Below are 9,989 nucleotides of genomic sequence, written 5' to 3'. Positions count from 1 at the left end.
CACAGCAAGAGACTTCTGTTTATCCCCATAAAAATAATGTACTTAATTACATCACCCCTGACAAGAACAATCCCTTTGAGACCTAAGACAGCCTCTCACAACCTCTGCGGACAGAGGAGATATATTAGCAGAGCACCTTCTCCAGAATGCAATGCCTCATGACAGAGGTGCAGGGAAGGGTGGCTGCTTCAGAGAGTGACTGTGGGTGGGCACAGCTGCTGGCCCCTCACTGCGGAGCGTGGTGGGGGGCGGGACGCTGCATGGCCTACAACACCTCTGCCCCCCCCTCCCCCTTCTGCGTCCCTATCGCTCTTGCAGGTCCAGGCTCTGGAAGGGTGTCAGTCCCTTTACCAGGAGCTTTGCCCAAGGCCCTCCTATAATGTCAAACACAATTCTGTCAATTTCCATTTCCACTTCTTCCACTTCTTCCTGTTTATGCTTTCAAAAGCGTCCTGGAACACTCTTCCAGGATCCCCGTCTCTGTCATAACTCCACGGCTCCCTCAGGGTGGCCTGGATTTCTGGGATCTTCGTAAGACTCTGCATGGCCTCCATCAATTCCGTGCTCTTCTGCAGAGAACTGGTCACTTGCAGACCCTGGGCTGGTTCTTCGTCCTCATCGGCGCAGAGTTCAGGTGAGCTTTTGCTGCTCGGCGCCTGCTCACAGCCTTCTTCCGCCCCATCGTCTCCTTGGCTAGAAGCGCACAGATGTCCTCTAGCCCTTCTTAGCAGCATCTTTCCCGGATCGTTTCACATTTTCTTCCTCCCTTTGGATACCGCCTAGTTTCCCGTCAGCTACTCTCTTTCCCTTCTTATCTTCCATGACCATCACTGAACAGCTCTTTAACTGGCTCTGGGTGGGCCTCATTGTTAGTGAGATGAACGAGCTACTCAGAATTTAATGGGGCCATGGAGGGAGGAAGTGGGACAGACAGGACCTGCAGGTTTGGAGTAACCAGGGGAGCAGGCAAGACAAGGCCCCTGCTGAGACATGGTGGTTATGAGCCAAATTGTGTTCCCCCAGAATTCGTGTGTTGAAGGGCTAACCTCTATTACCTCAGAAGGTGTCTGTATTTGGAGATAGGATCTTTAAAGAGGTAATTAAGTTATACAGTCATGTAACCATCACCACAATCTAGTTTAGAAACATTTCCATCACCAGTCCAAAATGTTGGTCCATCCCTACTCCCAGCCTCACCGAGGCGGCCACTGATCTGCTTTCTGCTGCCCCTGTTCTGCCTTTTCTAGAAATTTCGAATACATGAAATCGTTCTACATGTAGTCTTTTGTGTCTGGCTTAGCACCATGTTTTGGGAGTTCATCCATGTTTTTGCACCTATTAGGAGTCTGGTCCTTTTCAGTGTCAAGAACTTTCCCATTGGATGAACATACTGCACTTTGCTTATCCATTCGTCATTTGGTGGAAATTTGTGTTGTTTCTACTTTTTGGCTATTACGAATAATGCTGTTAACCATTCATGTTCAAGTTTTTGTGTGGACACGTGTTTTCATTTCTCTTGTAGATACGTAGGAGTGGAATTGCTGGGTTATATGATAAGTGTGTGCTTAACTTTTTAAGAAGCTGCCAAACTGTTTTCAAAAGTGGCTGTTCTAACCCAACGAGATTTTGATTCCTTCCAAACACAAAGCGTGCTCTGGTCATTTTACAGTCAACCCCTCCCTCCGCCCAGTGCCCAGGACCACGTGGTAGGTCAGCAGGAACTCACAGACCTCTCAACTGACCAGATTAACGAACTTCTTACAAGTAGGTAGCTTACTTCCTGGGCTGAACAAGAATGGTCCCGTCCGAGGTTTTCTGCTACAAAAGAATGTGTGTGAAGTCATTGATTTAGTGCCGGACACACTCTATCTAAGAGTGGTGAATTACACCCATAAGTTCTCCAAATCCAATTGACTCCTCATGTGACAGGGCTGGTGACCACGGGGGGCCGAGTGGCTAGGAGGCTCGTTCTGCGATTGTTCACTTCCCTGGCTCATGACCATAGGAGACACTCCCGAGCTTTTGTAGTTGTGTCTATCAGCTCAAAAATGGCGAGATCTGAAACGCAGAGGACATGGACAGGGCCCACCCAGTGGGAGACGCAAGCTCAGAAGGCTAAAGGGAGTCTCCCCTGGGACCCCCACCCCAGGACAGAGCCGCTGGTACCCATGGGAGTGTCACTTGAGAGGGGAGTCTCCAGGCCTTCAACAAGCGTCGTGGATTCCTGAGTCCTTTGACGTCCCTGAGCTCCTGGCTCCTCTTCTGAAAATGAACGTGAACATCTTGCCTCCCTGCCTTTCAGCTGGCGTGAAAGTCAAGTGACACAGCTTGTGTAAAACCCTTTGTCAACTGGGAAGGGACTCAGAGCGGAAGTGACCGTCAGCATTCCCGGGGCCAGCATCTAGCCCAGCTTCCTCACACCTCCCAGAGGGTGACCATCCTCTGGACCGAGGCACAGATTCCCAGCCTCTTTTCCTGGAAATTCTCATCCAGTGGGGCTGGGTGAGGGCCTAGGAATCAGTGTTTTAACAAGTTCCCTCGATGAATCTTCTCTTTGGGGGGTGGGGGAACACTGGTGGTCTCAGGCAGCGGTTCTCAGCCTTGGCTGCCTGGGGAAATGAAATAAAGGAAGCCTCCATTAGTGATATTTGGCCACTGAGAGTCTTCAGACGCCATCCACTCCCTCCCCATCTGCCCACATTCAGGCAGGCTGGTAAGAAGGCTGAGGGAACCCTTCCCTTGGCACAGCGGGAAGTTCAAATCCTGGCCCATGCGCCGGAACCCCAACCTGCTGTCTGCCCCTACCAGAGCCACCCCCATCACCCCCTCAAGCTCCTGGACTGGCTTGCAGCCAACCCGATCTCCCCGAAGTCCTGGGATGTGAGCAATAAACTTTTCCCTGTCCTCTTGGGACCCAGTCTTATTATCCTAACCAGTTTGGAATGGGAGTTAAGCCCGCCTTCTGTGGGGCAATCATGCACCATGGACCTTTAAAGCACTATGACTGGCCCAGAAGAGTTGAATTTGAGAGTCTGTGTGGCGGCCTGGTCATGAGTTTCCAGGCCTGCCGGGTGATGGTGATGTGCAGGGGGGATGAGGACCCCGGTCCAAGCCCTCCTCACTTCCCGTCCAATGACTGCACTTTGCTCCTCTCCGGCCTTGCCTCACCCCACGAGGGCGGAGACTGTGTGCCTTCTGTTACTTTCTATTCCCAGACCTTAGTACCAGGTAGGGAACGATGGAGGTGCTTAATAACCAGGGAAAAGAAATGAAAATAAAATGGAAGCTTGGCAACAAGGATACACGCACCAAGAGTCAGGCCCAGCCCAGCCCTACCCTTTCTACCTCCAACTGCTAGTCGTTTTTGGAAACGCTGGGGTAAAGGAGCAATTTAAAAAATATAAGGAACGGGACAACTGTGGAATAGGGCCCTAGCATCCCGAGTTGTTCAAAAATGCACAACGAGTCCCCTAGAGGCGGATCTGGGATTCTTTAGAAGGGATTCTTAAAATGAGTGGCCCCTGGGATTAAACAATTGCCGTGGAATCTTCCAGTCCTACTTTCCCGGAATCCCCAGCCTCCTGAGATGGGAGCCGTTCAGTTCCTCTTCTCGGGCACTAGATGGCCACCTGGCATGGATACGGGCTCAGCAACCAGGGCCTGGGCGCGGCAGCCTGGGTTTGGCTGGTGCCATCCCCACAGCGACCCGGAGAGGTGGGCATTGTCTTCCTGACCGTGGGCAGGACACCAGAGAGGGTCAATGGGGCCAAGGACTTTGCCTGAGGACCACAAGGTTCTGACACCACATCCCCCGACGATGATCAGGGGCACAGTTGAGGCTGCAGGGCACAGCCGGCGAGCAGGGCTGGGAAGCGGGGGAGGGCAGGGGCGCTGTGTGCGGCCAGGGATGGGGAAGTCCATCTCTGCAGCCGTTTTGGAATCTGTCCCACTAGCCTGGGAGATGAAGGGCTTGTGAAGCCTGATGAGACCCTGTGCTCCAAGCCTGCTGTCCAGGGCGGCCCTGCATCCGCCCAGACGGTTTTTAAGGATGCTTTAATAGTAACGACACCTATTAAGCTCTTACCACCGACCGAGCACTATTTTGAGTACTTTCCGTATAGCAACGTCTTTAGTCCTCCCACTAAGACTGTGGGTTAGATCTCGTCATCATTGCCATTTTACAGATGAGGACACTGAGGCTGAGAGATTAGGGAGCTTGTCCAAAGTCACACTGTTAGTAAGTGACAGAGCTGGGACTCAGACCCAGGACTCCTGGTCTAGGCTCATTACTCCATATCATTTGGTGTTGCTTTTGAAATGACCAGTGTGGACAGATTTGTTCAACTCCATTCATTTATGGACCAGAGGGTTCTTTCCATGGCCTTGAAGCTATAGCATCAGAGTGGACCCACCTGGGAGAGTGGGGCACAGGGCCTGTGAGTGAGGCCACTGACACACGTGCTAGGGGGACCCACACAGCTGCTTCCCCAGGCTTTGCCTGCTTTGCATGAGTCAGTCAGACCATTTTCTAGAAGATTCCTGCACATTAAGGAGAGTGTTCCAGAAAATTTTGAATGGCCTTAAGATCAGCAAGATCTTTCTATTGTGAACACTTTGAAGGCAGAAGATAAAGTTACTATAAGGAAGGACTCATTTTTTGCTAAGGCTCCGCCTCTCATGCCCCATTTAAGGCCAGAATAAACCTTCAGACCTCCCGGGGATGAAGCAACTGACCCCCTTTCATGGGAAGTTTCTGTGACAGTCAACAAAGCTGTCGAACTGCCATGTCTTTGTTCTTGAGAAATTAGAACCACCACCGCCCCAAGTGCTTGAAGGTTATGTTTGCAATTAGTGATTCATTTCATTGAAGTGAATTCTTTCCTACGTAATGGTGTCAGGTTTTGGACACTAGTTGGGTCTTGGTGTGAATATTGAATGGGAACTAAAAAGAATTCCACAGCCCAGTACTATTAGCCACTTAAAGCCTTTTAATTCTGGTAAAACTTTACCAAGTGACAGGCTGAATGTGTCTCCACAGCCCCACTGGGCCAGCTCAGCAGCAAAGTCACACCACCCAGAGGCACTGGTCACAGACTGGGACATTCAGGACTCAGTCTGGTTTCTGGGCCCAAAGGCCCCTGGCTGGCATGGATGGAATTTTCTCCCCTCTCAGTTCTTTCCAAGAATGGCAGGCAGGCATAAGGCAGCTTGGGGACACCTTCCTACATGCCTGGCCTCTGCTAGGAGACTTAACCTTGAAAGCAGAATTTAAACTCATGTTTCTTTCGCAGATGGTGCTATGATTCAAAATATATTCTCTTTCAAATTAAGTGTTGTAAGCATCAAATTTTAAACTCCTGGCAAGATGATTCGAGACCAGCGATTTAAGAGGTTTGAGACAGTCCTCAGATTTTAGCTAAATGCCACTTTCTTAGGGAAGCCTCCCATGACCAAGCCCTCCCGCCCATCCATCATTCAGTCAAGTTCTTCTGTGATCCCCTCCCAGCACTGTGTTCTTTCCCTTTAATAACATCTTAGTTTGTCATCGTACACTGAGGTGTGTGATTATTTGATCTGTGCTTCACCCCCTCCCACCTGCCCACAATACACTAAACGCCATGCTTGTTTTTGGTAGTCTGAGTGATTAGGAAATACTGTTGAACCTCAAAACATCAAGCACTTGAATTACTAAAAGAAGAATAAAAATAAATGAGACTTTTAATTAGAGGAGAAGAAAAAATTACCCACACAAGTCAGGCCTTGTCGCATGATAGGCTGATTAATTACATTACGGCATCTACGTCCAATGGCCTACTGTGTAATCATTAAATTCATGATATAGAAGCATCAGTGGACTAAAAAAGATGTTTATAATCCGCCTCGTGAAATAAGCAGTTTATAAAGCAGTCCATGAGTCTGTTAAAAAGGACAAAAATGTGCATAAGACAAAGTGTGAAAGTGTAAACTCTAGAATATTAGGAGTGATTGCATCTGTAGGGATGCAGATGTGACACACACTGCTGGCTGAGAACCTAAACCATCTCCTTGTCTTTCTGAGTTCTCAGCGAGGTCACATTTCCCAGCCTTTGTGGAGGAATGTGTCCATAACTGCATCTCGCCAATGTGATCTGGGCAGAATTGATGTGTACCATGTCTGGCCTGGTGAAGCTCCCCATGTCCTAACTTCCATGCTCTTGGACCATCTGCTGGCTGGACGTCAATGCCAAGGGTGACTCTGACTTTGAAAGCCATGCGGGGAAGGTGGCAGTTGTCAGCAGCCTCGATTCCTGAATGGCTCCATTGTTGGTGCCATGAGGAGGGAGGACTCTTCATGGCACCAACACGCACAACAACCTGAACCCTCTGAGCAATGTCTGTAGGGCATTTTAAATGAGGTTGGACCTTGAATGGAGGCAGGGATCTTGGGGACGGCTGGGTGTCTCAGCGACTCGTCTTTGGGGGCCTTTCCCTGTGCAGTGCTGTGACAGGGACCTTACTCTTTCCACAGGATCTGACTGTATCTGGGCTCTGTCGAGCCCCATCTGCCTTTCCCTGCAGGAAAGGCAGGCTCCCTTCCCACAACTTTACTTGGATCTCATAACCTTCCAGGTTTGCTCACCTACTGAAGAAATCTCATTTTATTATTGAGATTCAGTCTTGTTCACTAGTTTCAATCTCATATTTGACTTAAAGTTCTGGGCAGGCTCTAATGGCTTGGAATGGAGGCTGTTGGGTCTGGCCTCCTTCTTCCTGGCCTGGGGTTGGGGCACTAAGGAGGGAAAGGAGAAAATCTGTCCCCTTCTCTATCTCTATGTGTGGATCAGCTGTCCCCTCCTGGTTTGGTGGAACCATGGCTCCCATATATGGCAACACCCTCTCTGTGGAAGCAAGGTGCTGGACCTGTGACTGTTGATGGATGGTCCTCTGTCTGCTTGGAGCAGCCATGAGTTCTCTTTCTGCGGCAGGCATCCACGTGCCCAGGGACGGGAGATCAAGCTAAGACTTGATAGCCTCATCTACCCCTCAGCTCCCACCACTGTGGTCCATCTCCTGACCTCCTGCTTCTGGGCTCTCTTGCCAAGTAGGCAGTCCTCTTAGGTGCTGCCAACAGTGTAGCTCAAGCCCATCCACCTTCCATGATACCCACTCTACCACTGGATAATGATGGAGCCTTTCCATCCCCAGCACTAAGTCAGTGGTATGATGGGGATGGCAAGAACCACCTCATAAGAGCCGATTATTAAATTTTCAGGAATTTTGTGAGCAGATCGATGTTGCCTTGACATCTTGAAATAGCCTTGGTGGGAGTATTTATACCACGGGAATTGGCAAAAGCCACACATCAGAACTTTTTATTTCCATCTGGAGAGCTGGTTGTTAAAAATTTACCAGCATACCGCTGACTTTGTGGGGTTAGTGGTTCAGCTACTTTCAAGCAAGAGGCAACCTCTACTGTTGATATCTGAAACCAAAGTTGAGAGCATTGCTCTCTAAGAAAGGGAGAGATACGCTTGTTGAACCCATGAGTCTGTAAAAAAGCAAGCTGCTGATCTTATATAGGATTTGAGAAGCATGAATTCGGGGATTGGAGGACTTTCTTCAAAGGAATAGTTGTCCTTTAAGTGTGGAACGGTGGTTACTGATTGGGATTTAGCTGTTACTGATTGACTGGCTCTTAAAGTGTACCCACCGATGGGAGGAAGATGTTTTTCACCGATGGAGACAAGTTTAAAACCTGACTGTGGAGGTTCCTTAAATAACTAAAAATAGAGTTAACAGATGATCCAGCAATCCCACTCCTGGTCATATATCCGGAGAAAACTCTAACTCGAAAAGACACATGCACCCCGATGTTCCTAGCAGCACTATTTACCATAGCCAAGACACGGAAACAACCTAAATGTCCATTGAATGGATAAAGAAGATGTGGTGCATATATACAATGGAATACTACTCAACCGCAAAAAGGAATGAAATAATGTCATTTGCAGCAACATGGATGGGCCCAGAGATTATCATACTAAGTGAAGTAAGCCAGACAGAGAAAGACAAATATCATGTGATATCACTTATATGTGGAATCTAAAAATATGATACAAATGAACTTATTTACAACACAGAAATCGACCCACAGACATAGAAAACAAACTTATGGTTACCAAAGGGGGAAGTGAGGGGAGGGATGAATTAGGAATTTGAGATTAACAGATACACACTGCTGTATATAAAATAGATAAGCAACAAGGACCTACTGCATAGCACAGGGAACTATATTCAATGTCTTATAATACCCTATAATGGAAAAGAATCTGAAAAAGAATACACACACACACACACACACACACATAACTGAATCACTTTGCTGTACGCCTGAAATATTGTAAATCAACTATACTTCAATGAAAAAAATAAAAACTGACTGTGGTGGTTACTATGGCCAAGAACAGTCAACCCTTTTCTTTCTTGAATTTCGAGTATAGACATGCTGCTGTTCACCATTCTCTGACGTTAGTGATGCTATCCTGGTTCTCAAAGGAAAGGCGGTTTAAGGGGAAGGTCCCATGGAGAGATGAGGAGGAAAGTATGGTTTTGGCTCTTCAGCATCAGCGTTTTCTGCACAAAAGGCAATCAACCTTGACTCTCCCGGCCCCGCTCTCAATGGCAGGAGCCTCTGACCAGTTTGGCCTCTCGTTCCATGGGGACAGCAGAGAGTTTCATGCTGCACATCGGCTCCTCTCTGCTGGTGGCCCTGGAGAGGTGAAACCCGGAGACGTGTGTCATCTTCATGGCAAGCGCTTCATTCTTGAATAGCTTCTGAAGGCAAGAAAAGATCTTGTCAGTATCTCACACCATCCTGCTTAATCCACAGAATGGTCCAGTCTGTGGCTTCCATTCCCCAAACCTAATTCAGAGAAATTCCTTCTATGAACCGAGCTGAAGACTCTCATCTTTTAACTTCTCCCCAGTGACCCTGGGACAACATGAATTACTTGATTAAGTGAAGAATACAGAACTCACTTATGACTAAAAGCATTTCCTTGGAAGCATTGGATATTATATTTAAAAGGGACAGAAGTAAACATCTAGGGTCAATTGTCTTAAAAAAAGATCACGTACAGCCAGTGTTTACCTACAGGGCAGCAAAAACAGCCAACACCTCAATTACTTATTTAAGCAATAGCATCTCTGAGTTGCTGAAGTGATGTTTATGGTATTTGCCATGGCAACTACTCTTGTTTTGAATATTATTAAAAATCTATCAAGTTGCAGTAGTGGACTTCTGGTTTAAAATTGTGTGGGGCTAGCAGCCCCTGAGACAGCCTTTCCTAAGATTCCTGTTGAAGATGAAAAACTAGTACAGTGATTTGGCTGTGGGCTGGCTGGTCATGGGGACCCTTGGGCAGAATGATCATATTTCCAGAGGGGACAGCTGTGCCTGCTCAGGGTCAGATGTGATGCCATTTCTTACACATGTATTAGTTTCCTATGGCTGCTGTAACAGATGACCACAAACTGAGTGGCCTTAAAAAAACCTCACAAACGTATTCTACTACAGTTCTGGAAGGCCATCCTAAAATAGGTCAGCGGGACTGTGTTCCTTCTGGAGGCTCTAGAAGAGGCTCTTCTTTCTTGCCTTTCCAGTTTTTAGAGCCCACTGGCATTTCTTGGCTCACGACCCCTTCCTCCATCTTCCAGCAGCAAAGAATTTTTGATTTCCTCTCTCTCTCTTTTTCTCTGTCTCTCTGTCTCTCTGTCTCTTATCTTTGCCTCTGTTTTTCACATCTCCTCCTCTGAGTCTTGATCCCACCCAATAATCCAGGTTAATCCCTTCATCTCAAAACCTTTGCCTTAATCACATCTGCAAATTCCCTTTTTGCCATTTAAGGTCACATAGTTACAGATTTGGGGGATCAGGCCATGGACATCTTTTGGGGGGAGGTGGTTATTATTCAGTCCACTACACACAGCTTCACATCTCCTGTTATGGA

The 9,989-nt window shown here is 47.8% G+C and overlaps 1 pseudogene; it reads right to left on the bottom strand.

The window, feature by feature from the left end:
- Positions 1 to 265: 265 nt before the first annotated feature.
- On the bottom strand, positions 266 to 821 carry LOC137764580 (charged multivesicular body protein 3 pseudogene; annotated as a pseudogene).
- Between the last annotated feature and the right edge of the window lie 9,168 nt (positions 822 to 9,989).

This window comes from Eschrichtius robustus, chromosome 5, assembly GCF_028021215.1.
Source record: "Eschrichtius robustus isolate mEscRob2 chromosome 5, mEscRob2.pri, whole genome shotgun sequence".
Taxonomy (NCBI): domain Eukaryota; kingdom Metazoa; phylum Chordata; class Mammalia; order Artiodactyla; family Eschrichtiidae; genus Eschrichtius; species Eschrichtius robustus.
This window is presented reverse-complemented; position numbering and strand designations above follow the sequence as displayed.